This window comes from Moschus berezovskii, chromosome 10, assembly GCF_049115385.1.
Source record: "Moschus berezovskii isolate FMDL1 chromosome 10, NW_MosBer_1.0, whole genome shotgun sequence".
NCBI classification, from domain to species: domain Eukaryota; kingdom Metazoa; phylum Chordata; class Mammalia; order Artiodactyla; family Moschidae; genus Moschus; species Moschus berezovskii.
Genome location: NC_142469.1, coordinates 53,509,026 through 53,530,323, shown reverse-complemented (window position 1 = coordinate 53,530,323; position 21,298 = coordinate 53,509,026).

Sequence of the window (21,298 nt, the reverse complement as noted above, 5' to 3'; positions counted from 1 at the left end):
CGACTCGATGGACATGAGTTTGAGTGAACTCCGGGAGTTGGTGATGGACAGTGAGGCCTGGCGTGCTGTGATTCATGGGGTCGCGGAGAGTCAGACACGACTGAGCAACTGAACTGAACTGAACTGAACTGACACAGTCGAAAACTGGACACATTAGGGCATTCTTAACAGACCTGTGCTATTTGTATTGGAGAGAACTAAGATTCGCATGGATTTCTAAGTTATAACCTTACTAGGTTAGAGTTTATAGCAAACAAACAAAATTTTTTTTCCAGAACCAAGGGTAGAAAAGAATGCATAGGTCATGAATGATCATCTAAAGGGATAAACATGACACTGCAAACATAGATGTATAAATCTTTGGTGTATGGAGGTTAAAGACGCAGAGCAATGCATAGACCAAGACTCAGATTTTCCTTACAGTAAAAACTAGCAACATATCTAAGTTTACTGACATATTTATGGGGTTTTCAAGGCATGAATGAGGTGATGCTGGGAAAGGTTGGGGGTGGGAGGAGAAGGGGACGACCGAGAATGAGATGGCTTGATGGCATCACCGACTTGATGGACATGAGTTTGAGTGAACTCCGGGAGTTGGTGATGAACAGGGAGGCCCGGCGTGCTGTGATTCATGGGGTCGCAGAGAGTCGGACACGACTGAACGACTGAACTGAACTGAACTGAACTGAAGGCATGAATACTGAAGTGGTTTGCCATTCCCTTCTCCAGTGGACCACATTTTGATGTGAGAGCTGTACCATAAAGAAAGCTGAGCGCCGAAGAATTATTTTGAAGTATGGTGTTGGAGAAGACTCTCTAGAGTCCCTTGGACTGCAAGGAGATCCAACCAGTCCATCCTAAAGGAAATCAGTCGTGAATATTCACTGGAAATATTGATGCTGAAGCTGAAACTCCAATACTTCAGCCACGTGATGTGAAGAATTGACTCACTGAAAAAGACCCTGATGTTGGGAAAGATTGAAGGCAGGAGAAGGGGACAACAGAGGATGTGATGGTTGGAAGGCATCACCAATTCGATGGGCATGAGTTTGAGCAAGCTCCAGGAGTTGATAAAGGACAGGGAAGCCTGGCTTGCTGCAGTCCATGGGGTTGCAAAAAGTCAGACATGACTGAGCAACTGAACTAAACTTGACATATTTATGCTCAAATATAAATAGAATAGGGGTTTCCCAAGTGGTGCAGTGGTTAAAAAGTCTGTCTGCTAATGCAGAAGATGCAAGAGACAGGTTCAATTCCTGAGCTGGAAAGATTCCCTGAAATAGGAAATGGCAGCCCCCTCCAGCACTCTGGCCTAGAAAACCCCATGGACAGAAGAGCCTGGTGGGTTCCAGTTCACGGGGTAAAAAGAGTTGGATACAACTTAGTGACTAAACAACATAAAATAATAGATAGCTGTTACTGCTTCAGTTCAGTTCAGTTCAGTTCAATTCAGTTGCTCAGTCGTGTCCAACTCTTTGCGACCCCATGAATCACAGCATGCCAGACTTCCCTGTCCATCACCAACTCCCGGAGTTCACTCAAACTCATGTCCATCGAGTCGGTGATGCCATCCAGCCATCTCATTCTCTGTTGTCCCCGTCTCCTCCCACTCCCAATTCCGCCCAGCTTCAGACTCTTTTCCAGTGAGTTAATTGAGTTTTAAGAAAAGTTGATTAGAGTTCAATTAGCAGCAACCCCAAAGTCTCACTGACTGATGCTGAAAAAAAATTGCTCTTCTTACCCATGCTTTGGTGAGCAGCAGCGGTGGTGATTAGGTTCTGGTTTTCTCCAAGTGTCTGTTTCCAATGACTTGCCAGGACAAACGTTCTCACTGCAGATGGCACAAATGCTATAGGCACAACTGAGGAAAGGTGATGTTCTATTAAATGCTCAGCTGGGTACCAGCACTTTGTCTCTTTTTCCCACATTCCATTGACTAAAGCAAATCTTATGGATGCACTCAACAACGATATGGTGGGATTATACTTTCAGTTAATGGTGATAACCAATGATGAGGAAGGAAGAAATAACTGTAAACAAGCTTGGTCGTTGTTCATGGTGAAATGATATTCTATGTTACCAACGAGTCAATATTTACATAAAAGCCAAAATCTAAGTACAATTATTAAGCCCCACTCAGAGAACATATAAATTATACTTTTCTTTCTTGCTTCTACCAGAGAAACCTTCAGGCATGATTTGACTAAGGTATATTTTCTTTCAGTCTAGTGTAAAATCTTAGATTTAAGAAACAAACTTCTAGCTACTAAATTTCCATAATTATTATTGTTTTTTAAATCATGAGGATGTCTAAAGTTAATTAGGTAAGTGGTCATGTAGTCCACCTACTAGCATGCCAACCTTGATGGTGTCCCTTATATCAATGGTTTCCAATCCACGGTGAGTTTTAAAAAAAAAAAAAAAAGAGCTTTAAAATGTCTTTATAAATACTTTAAGTGTTCATTATGTCTATGTTTAATGTATATGTGGTCATCACTAATTTTTCAGTAATTTATTAAAACTTAAAAATATTGGGATTTCAGAGATATACATCCTAAAAAATTTTTAAAAAAATGTTCTTAACACAATTTTGTCCTTAAATATAATTAGAACTATTCTTAATAAACAACTTAAGTATTGTGGTTTCTATCCAAATATATTACCTTTACAATATATGACATCTTCCATTATGATTGCAACTTTTGTTCTCTTTTAGATAATTCTCCTCTGAAACTTTAATTATATATTTTCAAAGTTAAACAAATTAAAAATAAAAGACCCCTGGAGAAGGAAATGGTAATCCACTCCAGTATTCTTGCCTGGAGAATCCCATGGATGGAGAAGCCTGGTGGGCTACTGTCCACGGGGTCGCAAAGAGTCTGACACGAGTGAGCGACTTTACTACTTTACTTCTTTTAAAATAAAAGAAGACTACTTGAATTTCTCAAATACAAATTGTATGCATGGGTTATTAGACTTTTCTGTTACAAAAATGGCCTCTGATATTAAAGAATAGATAGAAAAATTTCTGAGTCAACTTAAAGTTAATTATTTCTGTGGTCTTCTGACATCAAAACACAGTTGAAAAAAAGTAGAACACATATCTACAACATAAACTAACATGTTCAACGTCATTGTTGTTCAATCACTAAGTCATGTGTAATTCTTTGTGACCCCCATGGGCTGCAGTTCATGAGGTTTCCTTGTCCTTCATTATCTCCTGGAGTTTGCTAAAATTTATCTCTATTGAGTCAGTGATGCTATCTAACCATCTCATCTTCTGTTGCCCGCTTATTCTCCTGCCCTCAATCTTTCCCAGCATCAGGGTCTTTTCCAATGAATCTGCTCTTTGCATAAGGCAGCCAAGGATTGGAGCTTTAGCTTCAGCATCAATCCTACCAATGAATATTCAGGACTGATTTCCTTTAGGATTAACTGGTTTGATCTTGCAGTCCAAGGGACTCTCAAGAGTCTTCCTAAGTACCGCAGTTCAAAAGGATCAGTTCTTCAGTACTCAGCCTTCTTTATGGTCCAAATCTTGCATCTGTACCTGACTACTGGAAAAATCATAGCTTTGACTGTGTGGACTTTTGTCAGCAAAGTAATGGCTCTGCTTTTGAATATGCTGTCTAGGTTTGTCATAACTTTTTTCCCAAGGAGTAAGTGTCTTTTTATTTCATGCCTGCAATCACAGTCCACGGTGATTTTGGAGCCCAATAAAATAAAATCTGCCACTGTTTCCATTTTTTCCCCATCTATTTGCTATGAAGTGATGGTACAAGATGCCATGATCTTTTTTTTTTTTTTAGAATGTGGAGTTTTAAGTTAGCTTTTCACTCTCTTCTTTCACCCTCATCAAAGCTCTTTAGTTCCTCTTCTTTCTGCCATTAGAGTGGTCTCATTTGCATATTTGAGGTTGGTGCTATTTCTCCTGGCAATCTTGATTCCAGCTTGGGATTCTTCCAGTCCCATATTTTTCATGATGTACTCTGCATAGATGTTAAATAATCAGGGTGACAGTCTACAGCCTTGACATACCCTTTTCCTAGTTTTGAACCAGTCTATTGTACCATGTCCATTTCTAACTGTTGCTTCTTGACCTACATACATGTTTCTCAGGAGAAAGGTAAGGTGATTTGGTTTTCTCATCTCTTTAAGAATTTTCCACAGTTTGCTGTTATCCACACAGTCAAAGGCTTTACTCTAGTCAATGAAGCAGAGGTAGATGTTTTTCTGGAATTGTCTTGCTTTTTCCATGATTCATTGGATGTTGGCAATTTGTGCTCTGGCTCCTCTGCATTTCTAAACACAGCTTGTCCATCTGGAATTTCTTGGCTCATGAATTGTTGAAGCCTAGATTGAAGGATTTTGAGCATTACCATGCAAGCATGTGAAATGGGGCAATCATTGATTCTACCAATACAAACTCATATTACACATTTTATGTATTTGTGCTCTCACTTTCAATGGTTAGTTTGAGAAGGCAAGTAATTTTTGAAAGTTCATTTTAAAAAAATAGATATTGGGGTTGATAAACTTATTCTTTACTATTTTGGCTTCTACAAAGTAGCAGCCAAATTATGGAAAAGGGGCTTTTCTATGAAATTTTATAGAAATTTGTTTTAAAAGTTTACAAATATGATGATAGTAATATCTTTTAAATAGATTAAACATTTTGGTTTAAAGTTTGTGGCTAAAACTTTGCTATCTAATAAAAGATTGTAGGGGTCAATTAAACAGTTCTGTTAGGTATATTTATTTTTTATTACAGAGTATACATTTTACTGCTATTATTTATTTTTGTAACATGGTTTTGAAAGATTGAGAAAAGCATTACTTTTTCTGCCAGGTTTATTTATTTTTATCTGCTACTCAAGAAGGATTTATATATTTTTCATTAGTGCTAAAAAACAAAGTTTGATAATGGTGAAACGTCAAATTTAGCTTGTGTATTTTGAAATGATGTGAATAAAAACTTTTTAGAGGTTTAAGTTAGAATACAAGAGAACTAAATTGAGTCTCTAAACTGAAGTTTCTGTTTCAAAAATCAGGGATGTCTCTGCCTTAAAAAAATCTAATTCGACAAATATTTACCATGCATACCCTATACATTACATTCTTCAAGCACTGGTAGTAAAGGGAAGGATATTTTGTGCCTTACCTTATTTTAATTGATTCCTTAATGTCAGAAGTTTACCACCAATATTCAGTGATTCACTGCTGCTTATTGGTACCTGAAATTCTTACAATAAGCCCCTTACATTGTCTTGTCCAAGGTGCAATTTAAGTGGATACCAGAGAAGGTTAATGATTTGCTGTTAATTAAAACAAAATTTGCTAAATGCATGCCAAGATGAATGGAGTCAAGGAGCAACTTGCAATCCATTTTGCTCTTATTTATGAAGTGGAGGGTTAAAAATTCAAGGAGGAAAGAAGGCGGATAGGTGATCCTAGTCTAATCTCCTTATGAACATTGTAATTACTGACCTTTTGGCAAATAAATTAATGCAAAAGAGTCTTTCTATGACACAAAATATATGCTATACAATGTATAAAAAGATATGTGGTATATAGATGTATATCCTATAAACATACTAAATGTAAGATAAACATGATCTAAGATTACTTATGTAGTCTTTGTTTACTTATATAATGCAGTTGGCATCTGTGGATGAAAGAAGCACGGCTCCCTGGAAAATGTCACATATGCCATATGACTATTTGAACAGAAAATGAAGGTAGTTTGTAGTTGAATCTGGTCTTGACTGTGAGGAGATTGAACATTTTCTTAACTTGAGACCTCAATTTTTACTTGAGTGGGAGTGTACATCTATTGTAGGTACAAAGGCACGCTAAAAATCCCTATACCTCACCATGCATCACTCATGACCCTTAAGAGCTCGTTTACTTGAAATTGTTAATAAAGGTTAAAACTGAAAAAGATCACGGATTTGTATGAGTCTGACTTGACAATCTGATCCTTCATGTTAACTCATATGCTTAACATGTGCTTTGTGGGATTGGTGTGACATTTATTTTCTAATGATAAAGTGCACACATGAAGGGACTTGTTTCCTTGTCTATTTCTAGCTAAAGTGCAGAATATACAGTTTTTAAGAAAATCTACACTGTTCTCCATAGTAGATGTACTAGTTTGTATTCCCACCAACAGTGTAAGAGGGTTCCCTTCTCTCCACACCCTCTCCAGCATTTATTGCATGTAGACTTTTGGATAGCAGCCATTCTGACTGGTGTGAAATGGTATCTCATTGTGGTTTTGATATGCATTTCTCTGATTATGAGGGATGTTGAGCATTTTTTCATGTGTTTGTTAGCCATCTGTATGTCTTCTTTGGAGAAATGTCTGTTTAGTTCTTTGGCCCATTTGTTGATTGGGTCATTTATTTTTCTGGAATTGAGCTGCAGGAGCTGCTTGTATAATTTGGAGATTAATCCTTTATCCATTGCTTCATTTGCTATTATTTTCTCCCATTCTGAAGGCTGTCTTTTCACCTTACTTATAGTTTCCTTTGCTGTGCAGAAGCTTTTGATTTTAATTAGGTCCCATTTGTTTATTTTTGCTTTTATTTCCAATATTCTGGGAGGTGGGTCATGGAGGATCCTGCTGTGATTTATGTCGGAGAGTGTTTTTCCTACGTTCTCCTCTAGGAGTTTTATAGTTTCTGGTCTTACATTTAGCTCTTTAATCCATTTTGAGTTTATTTTTTTGTATGGTGTTAGGAAGTGTTCTAGTTTCATTCTTTTACAAGTGGCTGACCAGTTTTCCCAGCACCACTTGTTAAAGAGACTGTCTTTTCTCCATTTTATATTCTTGCCTCCTTTGCCAAATCTAAGGTGTCCATAGGTGCATAGGTGTCCATGGATTATCTCTGGGCTTTCTATTTTGTTCCATTGATTTATATTTCTGTCTTTGTGCCAGTACCATACTGTCTTGATGACTGTGGCTTTGTAGTAGAGCCTGAAGTCTGCCAGGTTAATTCCCCCAGTTCCATTCTTCTTCCTCAAGATTGCTTTGGCTATTCAAGGTTTTTTGTTTTTCCATACAAATTGTGAGATTATTTGTTCTAGTTCTGTGAAAAATATCGTTGGTAGCTTGATAGGAATTGCATTGAATGTATAAATTACTTTGGGTAGTATACTCATTTTTACAATATTTATTCTTCCAATCCACGAACACGGTATATTTCTCCATCTATTAGTGTCCTCTTTGATTACTTTCACTAGTGTTTTATAGTTTTCTATGTACAAGTCTTTTGTTTCCTTAGGTAGATATATTCCTAAGTATTTAATTCTTTTCATTGCAACAGTGAATGAAATAGTTTCCTTAATTTCTCTATTTTCTCATTATTAGTGTATAGGATTGCAAGGAATTTCTGTGCATTGATTTTATATCCTGCAACTTTACTGTATTCATTGACTAGCTCTAGTAGTTTTCTGGTAGAGTCTTTAGGATTTTCTGTGTAGAGGATCATGTCAGCAAAAAATTGGAAATAGAACTGCCATATGATCCAGCAATCACACTCCTGGGCATACACATCGAGGAAACCAGAATTGAAAGAGACACATGTACTCCAATGTTCATCACAGCACTGTTTATAATATCCAGGACTTGGAAGCAACCTAGATGTCCATCTGCAGACGAATGGATAAGAAAGCTTTGGTACATATACACAATGGAGTATTACTCGGCCATTAAAAAGAATGCATTTGAATCAGTTCTAATGAGGTGGATGAAACTGGAGCCTATTATACAGAGTGGAGTAAGCCAGAAAGAAAAATACCAATACAGTATACTAACGCATATATGTGGAATTTAGAAAGATGCAAATGATAACCTGAATACGAGACAGCAAGAGACACAGATGTATAGAACAGTCTTTGGGACTCTGTGGGAGAGGGTGAGGGTAGGATAATTTGGGAGAATGGCATTGAAACATATATGTTGTCATATGTGAAACGAATCGCCAGTTCAGTGTTGATGCATGTTACAGGATGCTCAGGGCTGTTGTGCGGGGTTGATCCAGAGGGAGGATAAAGGGAGGAGGGAGGTGGGAGGGGGGCTCAGGAAGGGGAACTCATGTACACCCGGGTCAGATTCATATCAATGTATGGCAAAACCAACCAATATAATATTATAAAATAATTAACCTCCAATAAAAAAAAATTAAAAAAAGAAAATCTATAAAGCATTTCTGACATTTTTCATCATTTTACTGTCTCTTCAGATTTCCTTAGAAAGTCCTCAACTTTGATAATATTTTGGAGCAAAGAGATGTCTAAGAAGTAGTAATGGCATCAGTTGGCTTGCTTGTTTTCAGTTTAACTAAAATGCACCACAGGGCATTTGGTTTAAAAATTCATCGTGAATTTATATGCTCATTGCAAAATTAATCAGACAGACAAGAGCTTTCTCTAGGGATTTTTGCTCTTGTTTGTTTTCTTGTGCTTATTTCAACTTCAGTCTAAATGCAAGTTCTCTGTTGTTGAAAGTGCATATTCATGAGCATGCTTGGTGAACATGTTCCATGCATTCGAGTACTCCTCAGGAGTACTGGTAGCTGCCTTCCTTTTATTGGTTCTGCAACTTCTCTGGGCTTTCCTCTCATCTGATTCACTTTCACTGTATCTGTTTACATGATTACTGCCTCTTTAAAAGGGAAAGCTTCCATTTATTTTGTGTGCCTGGATCTCATGTCTGCATTCCAAAATGAGAAATCTAAATGTCTAATATATTTGTAAATTGTTATTGATGATTTAAAAATATGCAGCATGGTGTAGAAGAAAGATAAATCTTCATGAAAAATAAAATATATGGCATAAAGCACAAGATATGGCATTCACTTAAGAAATAATTGCAACCTACGAATTTCAGGGAGATGTTTTCTTGGATAAATAACACTATAAAACATATTTTAAAAATTTATCATTGTTATTAAGCTACATACTTCTGAAGAATACACAAATGCATAATAAAATAAATGATACAATGACAGGAATTATAGGTACTTCTTTTAAACCAATGCATCACGAATTGTGACCAAGAGAGGCCATTTATCCAATGTTTTCAGATGCTCTATCAACTACTGTGAAAGAATCAGATAGTAGTTCAAGCTCAAATTTTCCAATTTAACTTTAAAACAATGAGTGACAATTTAAATTGTTACTGGTAAAGTTTTTATTTCTCCCAGTTACCCAATACATTTGATTTTGTAGTCAGTCCTCTATGAGATTACTTTTCTAGTTCTTTCTTTGAGATAAGCCAGATGGTTGCATCGTTTTCATTCAAAATGCAGCTTTGAACTTTATTATCCAAATATTTTGGTTATTTCTGCCACAGTGGATTTTCAGTGGTGTTTTCATGCCAATTTCCGTGCCACAAATTTATCAAATGTCTATTCTAGTTTGGGCATGTGGTTAAGAGAGAAATAAAAAGATGAATGGGATCTGCCCTTGAAAAACACATTTTTTTTTACAGGAGGCAAAACATGCAAACAAATAATTAAATTTGCAATATTTTGTTCTTTTCTAGAAATATATAGAAACTACAAAACTATTACAAATTACAGTGATTATTTCCATATATTTCTGTCAGGAAATAAGGTAAAACATGAAGGACTAGTGACACTTGACTTGGGTTCTAAGGAATGAATGTTTACTATGAAAAGGTAAAGGGTAATTTGGACAGTAGAGAAAGTTTGTGTAGCCTTGGTGGGAAGCTATAATGCTAGGTTGTGAGTTTACCTATAGAAAAGTATTTTGAAAAATGAGGAAAAACAACTGTGAATATAATATCAAGTGAACAAGGTCAAATAAATGGTCAGAGAATACACACATCAAGGTTGATGAAACAATTTTGGGGGAAAACTGAGTCTGGGTAGGTGGCAGAAGATTGGATCCCTTGTAACCAGTTACACTCTGGGTTAGAGCCTAGGAATAGAGCAGGACCAGTTTCTAGACTCTGATAGGACAAAACCCTTAGACTGTGGTTAGTTAGACTGCATGGTTAAGAAATCATCATCCCTCCCCTGGCATGATTAGGATCTGAGAATAGCACTCATGGCCAGCTCCTTGGCTCCTGTCCTGATCTCCTGGCTCAGCATCCATGGTTGGAGGAACATCAGTGTTCTCATGATGTACTGTTGCAGTCCTTTAATGGACCTGAACCTGGTGGTCCGGAGTTGATGATAAGAAAGTGAAAGAGAGGAAGAAGCTAGTATTCCCTGGTTTACACAGAGAACCAATAAAACCCTGGAACAGGGCTTGCACTGTTCACAAAGGCACAGGGAGTCCTCTTGAAGAGGTCTTGAAAGCCCAGGCAGGAGAGTGAGCTCAGCGGGTTTCCACGTTCCAGAGAATTAGCCGGAGGGAGAGAGAGAGAAAGACACGGGGACCCAAGTCTCTGGTGGAGCAAGGGTGCTTTAATGATCTTTCTGTGAGTATATACAGGCTGTTATATAAGGAATTTCTTTCGACAATGATGAAGACCAGAAAACCAAACATACAGCAACCGTTATCAAGGAAACAAGGAATTAGCAATGGTCATAAGGTCAGAAGACAATCCATATCTCAAGAAAGAGGGTCGTGACTAAGCAGTTTTGTCCTAAGGAGAATGTTTACTGAAGGAAATCCATGCATGCGTTTTCATCCCATGACCTCAGTCCTGGGAGCAGTGTGCTGCTCCACTCGTTCCGTTATTACAAACTGATAAAGAACAGAGGATTTATGAGAGACAGAAAACAGCACACAGAAATCCTCCTGTTAAAAGTTCCCTGACAATGTACATCATGTACATCAACCCTCATGATGTAATTAGGAGACTAATTACAAGATTCCAAGCCTGGTCTTGCATGTGCATAACATGCAGACTAGTTTCATGAACCTCCATCTTAGCCACACCCAGGGTTGGCTCCCTAAGAACAATGGTTGGCTTTTGTGGACATTTGTAGGAGACCAACTTGCCAAGAATCTACTTTGGACAAGTTAACCCACAGCTCCTTTGGATCTAAAGTCTGAAGAACATAACCCAGCATAAGAGAACTTCTGAATACTTTCATCATTATGTCCTCATTATACCCAGATAGTTTGTGGTGGAGTTGGCATTTAATAAAATCAGGCCTGCTTGATTTTTCAGAACATATGCCAAGATGACCTTAGCATTATTCACTATATATTCATTCATGCTGAGCTTTATCTCTGGTCACTGTGGGAAGAACAAGAAAGAATATGCTAATATTGTATTTTTTCTGCTGTTTCCTGAAGCAGCAGGACTAAATGTACCAAGAAGCAGAAGAAAGGGATTATTTTTCCTTTCTGTTTGTAGTAAATAAATGGAAGAATCAAATACAGAAGATTTTCTAAATATGTGTTGACTAAAGCTAATATTCAAAATTAAAATTATAATAAAACATGATGAACAAAATTTTTGAAATAAAATATATTTATTATAACTACCACAATTGCTGAACGTTGTGTCTGCCTTTCTGCTCATTCTTCTAGTTACGCAACTTATACACAGAACCTTATTATGCTTATGATTGTAGGAATAAGATTAAGTCAGGTGATAAAAGATCTTACCCAGCATATTTCTAAGCATGGATGATAGAAAACAATCTTTTTCTAATGCTCTTACAACATACATTAGGGTTCAGGAAAAATGTTCTCACAACCATGCAGAGTATCTTTATCATGGTTGGAGAATTAGGTGACATGACAGTAAAGTAACGACTAACGGCAAATGAAAACAAAGTAGAGAAACCTTCCTTCCAATAGGGACAGTGGTCAGTTTCTTACATGCTCTTTTGAGCATGTATGCTCTTTTAAGCTCTTTTGAGGTATGCTAATCAATGATCCTCTTAGTGTAGTCGAAGGTTTTTTCTCCAATTATAACTCTATTCTTGACCAGTAGAAATATAAGTTTTGGAATTTCTGAGCTAAAATATGAAGAAAAAAATAAAAGCTAAATGCAGGGGGCATGCAGTGATTATTGAACAAAATTTCAGAAATTGTAGCCAGGGGGATTATCTGACACTGTTCATGCAATTGGGAGACATTTTCAGTTCAGAACTACCATGGGAGTTATTTCTCCAAATAATGCCCCCAAACATTACAACTAGTCTATTAATGCAATGTAGGAGATGAGAGTGCACATGATAGACTCCATTTCTGGGCACAGGATATTCAAAGCATTCTGGAGGCTCTGAGTGCTTTTACAGGATATATGACTATAAAGAGAGATGACCAAAAAATGAAAATGCATTTTACATAAACTTTGAACTGAGCTTGCAATGTCCTTTGTTATTAAAGGTAATATTGCCAAGTGGAGTGGAGTAGACCAAGATTAACATAAAACAGAAATTATAAGTGAATCGGAACCTTTGAGTAAAATAGTGGAGTAAAAATGCATGTGGAATTTAGAATAATACTCAAGTTTCTGGGCTTGGTGGCTGGTTATATTCTGAGCACAGCAGCTAAGATAAACAAATATATAGAAAGAACACATATTGTGAAAATGATTGGTTCTATTTGTAGTATTTTGAGCAAATCTTGATTATTTTAATAATAAAATTTAGTCAGATTGAGACAATGGTATGTGTGATCAAAGTTGATCAAAGAATCATGACTGAGCTTTATGATTATCAGAGCATATAGAGATCACAGAAATAATTTAAGTCCTATGAAGCCTTAGGGGACCATGGAAATTCTGCAACGGCATTGAAAACACAATATACTGAGACCTCTGTATACATTTTAAATGATTACATTCTCATCATTTTTAAATATTCTTGATTTTCTATTCTTAACTATAATTTTTATCTTAATATGCTCTAAAACATAATAAATGTAAACACAATACCTCAGCTCTATAAACCACTAACCGGGCAAACAACTCCAAGATTCTAAAATGCTTTGTAATTATTACTTGAAATCTGTCTACCTTGTTCTTTGACTAAATCTGAAAAACGGAAACAAACTAAAGGCAAGCTAATTAAAAACACTGAACCCTTATAAGATTAGCATTTGGTAAATTTTGATGCAAATATACATATGAATTAGCTGTAAATATGCATATAATCTATATTTAATATCTGGACACATACTATGTATCTTTAATATATCTATGTGTACAAAGACTAGACAGAGCTAATACATACTGTAATCCTGTTATTAATACTAAATCTTAGACTAAAATATTAAAAAGCAACACAGTCAGGAAGCCACTGACATTTTTATGGTCTAAGTAATTCTGTATAGCATTCTGATTTTGTTATTGCTGTTCATTGTCTTGACATTCCTCATTCTTATCCCAGATAACACCAACTGTTGCCATTTCTCTTCTGGCTTATTGCAGTCTTGTTCTACTATCCACCCTAACTTGTCTTTCTTTGGCTTGGAATTTTTCACTACTTAACTGAGGAAGAAATACCTAAAACATAAATCTGACCACGTAATTATTAAATCTAACTCATTAACAATGTTCCATTCCCTTGGACAGGGAAAGGGGTGAACATGTGGTAAGTCACTGCCATGTGGGAGACATACAGAGGAGTCTTGCATGGATTAATGAAACCTCATTGCCTCATTTCACTGAAGTTGTTATGAAAGAACAAATATAAGCAATAGACAAGTATAAAAACAGAAACACATATAAATAAAATATATTTTAAGTATGTTTATAATTTAGATGTTCAGATTACTTCAAAATAGAAAAAAAAAAACCCAATATATTCGAAGATTATTCAAAAGGTGTTAAAATCATAGGAACTTTGGTTAACTGGGTAAATCTATCTCAGGATAATCTCTCCAATTTTTTTTTTTTTTTTGCTTTGTCTTAATCTCTTCTCTTTCCTATGGATTTTACATTGTATATTATTTCTTCTTCCTCTTGCATATTTATCTCCCTTTCCTTTCAACAGGATAATTCTTCTTCAAGTTGTTCTTTCTAAAATTTTTTAAAATAAATCGTAGAGACAGAGAGATAGATCAATCTACTTAAACTTTCATTATCTTTTTTAAAAAAATTATTTATTTTAATTGCAGGTTAATTACTTTACATTATTGTATTAGTTTTGCCATACATTGACATGAATCTGCTCCGGGTGTTCATGTGTTGCCCATCCTGAACCCCCTTCCCACCTCCCTCCCCATCCTATCCCTCCGGTTCACGATAACCCTGTATATGAGACAGCAAAAGAGACACAGATGTATAGAACAGTCTTTTGGACTCTGTGGGAGAGGGCGAGGGTGGGATTATTTGGCAGAATGGCATTGAAACAAGTATATTATCATATGTAAATCAAATCGCCAGCCCAGGTTCGGTGCATGATACAGGATGCTTGGGGCTGGTGTACTGGGATAAACTTTCATGATCTTGAAACAACGGCAATTTCTCTCCTTTTCACAACTACAAATCCATAATGTAATGCTCATTAGTTTAAGCCACTCCCTTCTAGATTACACTGTAACATGCTTCTGAAAATAGGAAGTCTCACTAACTTTTGCACAGGGCTCTGTTTCCAACCCCAGGGGCTATTTTGACTTTCTCATCTTACTTAGCTTGTCAAAAGCCCTCAAACCTGATCAGTTCAGTTCAGTTGCTCAGTCGTGTCCAACTCTTTATGACTCCATGGACTGCAGCACGCCATGGACTGCAGCACGTCAGCACTCATCAACTCCCGGAGTTTACCCAAACTCATGTCCATTGAGTCAGTGACGACATCTAACCATTTCATCCTCTGTCGTCCCTTTCTCCTCCTGCCCTCAATCTTTACCAGCATCAGGGTCTTTTCAAATGAGTCAGCTCTTCACTTCAGGTGGCCAGCGTATTGGAGTTTCAGCTTCAACATCATTCCTTCCAATGAACAATCAGGACTGATCTCTTTAGGATGGACTGGATGGATTTTCACATACATGACAATATTTATAATGTTTCAATTAACTTTTTCTTTCAGTGTAAAAGTTGAGCATCTTTTCTTACAGTTTGGAAAAAGTCTGGCATATACCTTATGTTCTCTAATGAAGATAATGGACAATTTTAAAGAACTGATTTTCAAAGAGCAATACATGGAATGGTGTATCTATTTTGACATGAGTGCCATGGGTTAACAATTTATGTATATCCTTCCGTTCCATTCCATCGCTCAGTCATGTCTGACTCTTTGCGACCCCGTGGACTGTAGCCTACCAGGCTTCTCGGTCCATGGGATTCTCCAGGTAAGAATACTGGAGTGGGTTAACGTTTCCTTCTCCAGGGGATCTTCCCGACCCAGGGATCGAACCCGGGTCTCCTGCATTGGAGGCAGATGCTTTAACCTCTGAGCCACCAGGGAAGGCATAAAACTGTATAACATAACTCATTAATGGTAGAATTCTCTGAAGATGAGATAAAATGAAGTAAATGAGATAAAACGAAGTAAATGAGATAAAATGAGATAAAATATCTCCAGAGATTTTAAATTTATTCATGCTAAAAAAAAAGCCTTCTATTTTGGTTTTGTTAAAAAAAAATATGGCACCATTCCTTAAAGCTTCCTTATCTAACAGTTACAGTTTTCTGCTCTATTGGGTATTTCAATGAGAGGATTAAACAAAAAGTGGGAAAATAACTTAAAACATGCTAGAAGAAGCTATGAAATGAATTTTAAAACTTGTATAACACACTTCATCCTTCAGTGTATTTTAGTTTCTCTTTATATCATAAACTTTTTGAAAGCATTGTCCTGTGTAAAACTTGACCAGTTATCACCTGCTTATCATGAAATCTAAATGGTGACACATCAAACTAAAAAAATATGAATATTTCAGGGAAAAATATAAAATTAGACATGATATTTCCTCCTTTTATAGGATTATCTATGATTATCCATGGAAAAAAATCAAGTTTTAACCCAACTATTTCCTAAAATTAAAAGTTACTGAGGAAAAGTCAATTGATTAAGATAGATTAACATTATTGAATATGTTTCTTATGAAACAGTGCAAGAATATGTTTGTTTGGTGCTAAGGAAACTACTCATTCTTTTAGTAATGGGGAGACATCCAGGGCAAAATGTTGTTCATGGACTATTCATTTGGAATAATCTTATTACCTAGATGATGCATCCTAATCACAAAAGTGTTGAGTAACTTCCTTAATGATCAAAGTCCTCCAGGTGATACTCCAGGAGTCTATCAGAGTGTGTGCGAGTGTGCTAAGTTACTTTAGTCATGTCCAACTCTTTGTGACCCCATGGACTGTAGCCCAACAGGCTCTTCTGTCCATGGGATTTTCAAGGCAAGAATACTGGAGTGGGTTGCCAAGCGCTCCTCCATGGGGATCTTTCCAACCCAAGGATAGAACTGGCATCTCTTATGTCTCCTGAATTGTCAGGCAAGTTCTTTACCACTAGCACCACCTGGGAAGGCTGGTCTCAGTTCAGTTCAGTTTAGTCGCTCAGTTGTGTCCGACTCTTTGTGACCCCATGAATCACAGCACACCAGATCTCCCTGTCCATCACCAACTCACAGAGTTCACTCAAACTCATCGAGTCAGTGATGCCATCCAGCCATCTCATTCTCTGTTGTCCCCTTCTCCCGCTGCCAATCACTCTCAATATCAGAGTCTTTTCCAGTGAGTCAACTCGTCACATGAGGTGGCCAAAGTATTGGAGTTTCAGCTTTAGCATCAGTCCTTCCAATGAACACCCAGGATTGATCTCCTTTAGAATGGACTGGTTGGATCTCCTTACAGTCCAAGGGACTCTCAAGAGTCTTCTCCAACACCACAGTTCAAAAGCATCAATTCTTCAGCGATCAGCTTTCTTCACAGTCCAACTGTCACATCCATACATGACCACTGGAAAAACCACAGCTTTGACTAGATGGACCTTGGTTGGCAAAGTAATGTCTCTACTTTCTAATATACTATCTAGGTTGGTCATAACTTTCCTTCCAAGGAGTAAGCGTCTTTTAATTTCATGGCTGCAATCAGGATCCACAGTGATTTTGGAGCCCAAAAAAATAAAGTCTGACACTGTTTCCACTGTTTCTCCATCTATTTCCCATGAAGTGATGGGACCAGATGCCATGATCTTCGTTTTCTGAATGTTGAGCGTCGAGCCAACCTTTTCACTCTCCTCTTTCACTTTCAGCAAGAGGCTTTTTATTTCCTCTTCACTTTTTGCCATAAAGGTGATGTCATCTGCATATCTGAGGTTATTGATATTTCTCCTGGCAATCTTGATTCCAGCTTGTGCTTCTTCCAGCCCAGCGTTCCTCATGATGTACTCTGCATATAAGTTAAATAAACAGGGTGACAATATACAACCTTGACATACTCCTTTTCCTATTTGGAACCAGTCTGTTGTTCCATGTCCAGTTCTAACTGTTGCTTCCTGAGCTGCAAACAGGTTTGTCAAGAGGCAGGTCAGGTGGTCTGGTATTCCCATCTCTTTCAGAATTTTCTACAGTTTATTGTGATCCACACAGTCAAAGGCTTTGGCATAGTCAGTGAAGCAGAAATAGATGTTTTTCTGGAACTCTCTTGCTTTCTCCATGATCCAGCAGATGTTGGCAATTTGATCTCTGGTGCCTCTGCCTTTTCTAAAACCTGCTTGAACATCTGGGAGTTCACGGTTCACATATTTGGTGAAGCCTGGCTTGGAGAACTTTGAGCATGACTTTACTACTGTGTGAGATGAGTGCAACTGTGTGATAGTTTGAGCATTCTTTGGCATTGCCTTTCTTTGGGATTGGAATGAAGACTGACCTCTTCCAGTCCTGTGGCCACTGCTGAGTTTTCCAAATTTGTTGGCATATTGAGTGTAGCACTTTCACAGCATCATCTTTCAGGATTTGAAATAGCTCAACTGGAATTCCATCACCTCCACTAGCTTTGATCGTAGTGATGCTTTCTAAAGCTAACTTGACTTCACATTCCAAGATGTCTGGCTCTAGGTCAGTGATCACACCATCGTGATTATCTTGGTCAAGAAGATCTGTTTTGTACAGTTCTTCTGTGTATTCTTGCCACCTCTTCTTAATATCTTCTGCTTCTGTTAGGGCCATACCATTTCTGTCCTTCATTGAGCCCATCTTTGCATGAAATGTTCCCTTGGTATCTCTAATTTTCTTGAAGAGATCTCTTGTTTTTCCTATTCTGTTATTTTCCTCTATTGCTTTGCATTGATCGCTGAGGAAGGGTTTCTTGCTTCTCTTTTCACAGCTATTTGTAAGCCCTCCTCAGACAGCCATTTTGCTTTTTTGCATTTGTTTTCCATGGGGATGGTCTTGGTTCCTGTCTCCTGTACAATGCCACGAACCTCCGTCCAGAGATCATCAGGCACCCTATCTATCAGATCAAGTCCCTTAAATCTATTTCTCATTTCCACTGTATAATCATAAGGGATTTGATTTAGGTCATATCTGAATGGTCTAATGGCTTTCCCTACTTTCTTCAATTTAAGTCTGAATTTGGCAATAAGGAGTTCATGATCTAAGCCACAGTCAGCTCCTGGTCTTGTTTTTGCTAACTGTATACAGCTTCTCCATCTTTGGCTGCAAAGAATATAATCAATCTGATTTCGGTGTTGACCATCTGGTGATGTCCATGTGTATAGTCTTCTCTTGTGTTGTTGAAAGAGGGTGTTTGCTATGACCAGTGCGTTCTCTTGTCAAAACTCTATTAGCCTTTGCCCTGCTTCATTCCATGCTCCAAGGCCAAATTTGCCTATTACTCTAGGTGTTTCTTGACTTCCTACTTTTGCATTCCAGTCCCCTGTAATGAAAAGGACATCTTTTTGGGGTGCTAGTTCTAAAAGGCCTTGTAGGTCTTCACAGAATCATTCAACTTCAGCTCCTTCAGTGTTACTGGTTGGGGCATAGACTTGGATTACTGTGATATTGAATGGTTTGCCTTGGAAACGAACAGAAATAATTCTGTCGTTTTTAAGATTGCATCCAAATACTGCATTTCAGACTCTTGTTGACCATGATGGCTACTCCATTTCTTCTAAGGGATTCCTGCCCTCAGTAGTGGATATAATGGTCATCTGAGTTAAATTCACCCATTCCAGTCCATTTTAATTCACTGATTCCTAGAATGTGGATGTTCACTGTTGCCATCTCCTGTTTGACCACCTCTAATTTGCCTTGATTCATGGGCCAAACATTCCAGGTTCCTATGCAATATTGCTCTTTACAGCATCGGACCTTGCTTCTATAACCAGTCACATCCACAACTGGGTATTTGTTTTGCTTTGGCTCCATCCCTTCATTCTTCCTGGAGTTATTTCTCCACTGATATCCAGCAGCATACTGGACACTTACCGACCTGGGGAATTCCTCATTCAGTATCCTATCATTTTGCCTTTTGATACTGTTCATGGTGTCCTCAAGGCAAGTATACGGAAGTGGTTTGCCTTTCCCTTCTCCAGTGGACCACATTCTGTCAGACTTCTCCACTATGACCTGCCGGTCTCTACTGGAGTACATATCGCCAAAAGTATGGATAAACAATTGTAGGGTTCTTTAAGGTAATATAGAGAGTTACTTCCCTTCCCTGGTAGCTCAGATGGTAAAGTGTCTGCCTACAATGTGGGAGACCTGGGTTCGATCCCTGGGTTGGGAAGATCCCCTTGAGAAGGAAATGGCAACCCACTCCAGTAGTCTTGCCTGGAAAATCACATGGACAGAGGAGCCTGGTAGGCTACAGTCCAAGGGGTCGCAAAAAGTCAGACACGACTGAATGACTTCACGTCTTCACTTTAGAGAGTTACTTGACCACCAGTATCCATCAAGGTAATATTAATCTTTCATATACTTAACTCTCAGATATCAAGATAATAACTCAGGGTGAACCTCTGTTTTAGTAGAAAAGACTGATGATGTCATCATAATATAAGTGTCTCTGTATATTTGGTAACTAGCATGGTGCCAGGTGCCTTGATGCTTATTATTTGTTGAGTTAGATTTAATGTATCTCACAGACTTCTGAAATGTAGATGTCTATTTTAATGTAGTTATAAATAATGTTTTAAAATTAAATCTACATTTATTAACATTGCATTAAGAAGGATTTAAGCAATTAGCATATTCAATGGGTTTTCTTATAAAACAGGGCAGATTTGCTTAAGAAAGCTAAGATTCCTTAAGTCTCTATAATTATATATTTCAGAAGTTAAAATTACATTCCATTTAAACTTTTCAAAGAGCACAATAAGCAACAATGCTTTGCAAAGTACACATATTTAAATAAATCAAATTGTAAGAAATAAAACAAAATCATGGATAATATTAGGAATAAATTGGAAAGACAGATACGAACAATGTAGTCATTGTGTTTCATGTAATCCTGGCATTGAGGATGTATAATATTTTTTCCCCCTCTTGGTTGAAATGGACAAAATAAGATGGGGGATTTCCCTAAGGTCAGTATGTGAAAGAAATAAAGTATGTGAGAGAGGATCATACTGGATTTATCTGTAAAGAGTAGAAAAGATATGTTCTATTACTCTTCGTTTTTCAAATTGTCTTGTTACAATTTTTTTCCCCATTTGACAGAAAAAAATAGATTTCAATTGGCAAAATGCAAGCTTTTATTTTTTGAAAAACAATTCAAATGTCAAGAACATGATGAGAAGGCAAGTGCTTAGAATTTTTCAAAGGGAAAGACTAGACATAAAACCTGAATAAGTTTTTAAAATGCCATAAAAATTTAAGTTAAATCATATATGTGGGGTTTGTTTTATCTCACTTTATATACAGAAAAATTAAACTTTGAGTAAAGTCTTGGTCAAGGTTTCATTATTAACTATTTATTATTGCTCCTTTAGGATACTTGTGTAGCTGTTTCCTTCATCAGTTTTATACTAATATATACAATTGTACTTCATGAAATATTTGAAATTTGATCTGCTGAATTTGAGACAATGTGGATGATAAACTTTGTCAGAGCTTTCATTTTGCACACTTTTCTGGCTAATTTTTAGATTAAAATGAAGCAAAATGTGTTAATAATTTTTGTGAAATACACTGGAAAACTTTTTTATAATTTTATTTTATTATGTTAGGTTTGGATATTTAAATTATAAATTTAAAATCATTGTTCATGAGTGATTATGATGTCAAAATTGTCTTTAAAGAATATATAATATTAAATAAAATTTTTCATGGTATTATTTTATTTTTTAATATTACTGTGTAGATCACAACAAACTATGGAAAAATTTTAAAGATATGAGAACACCAGACCACCTGACCTGCCTCCTGAGAAATCTGTACGCAGGTCAAGAAGCAACAAATA